The sequence below is a fragment of the Sarcophilus harrisii genome, chromosome 4 (genome assembly GCF_902635505.1).
Source record: "Sarcophilus harrisii chromosome 4, mSarHar1.11, whole genome shotgun sequence".
In the NCBI taxonomy this organism is placed as follows: Eukaryota; Metazoa; Chordata; class Mammalia; order Dasyuromorphia; family Dasyuridae; genus Sarcophilus; species Sarcophilus harrisii.
The window spans coordinates 332,978,758-332,979,954 of NC_045429.1; positions in this window are offsets into that span (position 1 = coordinate 332,978,758).

Here is a 1,197-nt window from a genome sequence, read left to right on the forward strand (position 1 = left end):
AGAAATAGGGGCCAAAGGAAGTTATGTGTAGCCCAGTGTCTACTGAGGATGTGGGTAAAGAAAGTCAACTCTCCAATCTAGAGGTTGCCGTCTCATATGCAGGCATGTTATCCCATAGACAAGTCTAAAATACAAAATGATCTTTTTTTGTGTGTGTGTGTGCTATTTAACATGTACGGGACTACCTGCCATCTAGAGGAGAGGGTGAGGGAAGGAGGGGAAAAGTTGGAACAGACTTTTTTGCAAGGGCCGATGTTGAAAAATTACCCATGCATATGTTTTGTCAATAAAAATCTATAAAAAAATTTTTTTTTGTTCAAGGGATGTATTTTTGATTTTTGTTGATGGTTGGGTCCAATTTCCTGGGGATTCAGGACATTTTAGATCAAGGGTATGCTGGATCATCCCATACCTACAAAAACCAGTTAACATTTTCATTAAGCATTTGTCCCTTGGAAATCCTAAATAGTTAAAAATCAGGGCTTGTTTTGTTAACTATTTAGAATTAAGAACCTGTTCAAGCAAAGTAAACTTGAAAATATGTGTGCATACACATATGCCCTCCAGAACCACACCCCTGGTTCAGACCAAAAAGAGTAGATGCTTCAAAGGGCTATGTGGTCGAAGTCCTTTCAGCTTTTCTACCACTTCAAGTTGAGTAAAAATAGTTTGACCTCTCAGACCAGAGCTCTATCCTGAGCAAAGCTGCCTACCCTCTTTCTCTTAACTTACTATTTGGCTTACCCCTTCTTTGGGGGCAGAGGAAGAGAAAAGGATTTCAATGTCATAGGTTTCCCCTTTCAGTTCTTGCTCACCCTTGAGTAATATGGAAAAGGAAAAATTAAAATAGTTACAGATAATGGGCATAATGCCAACCAAGGATTTGAATCAACTGAGCAACTGACTATACCAACAAGCTGTTAAAATATAAGTATCAAGGATTTCTGGGGTTCTTGGTATTTTTTTCTTTATGACTGTTTTAGAAAATCTGTGCTCTTCCCTTTCTATTCGTGTGTCCCCTTTAAGGTCAAGTGGATACATTTTGGAAACCACAAAATCTGGAGATAATCTCCTTGTTATCTATGACACTCTTTCCATCCACAAGAATAGTTTGCCTGCCTCTTTCAGATATTGCTTTTAGTTATGTTGGAGAGGAAGATGAAGCAAAAGAGGAGGGGGCATGGAACCACGGCAATA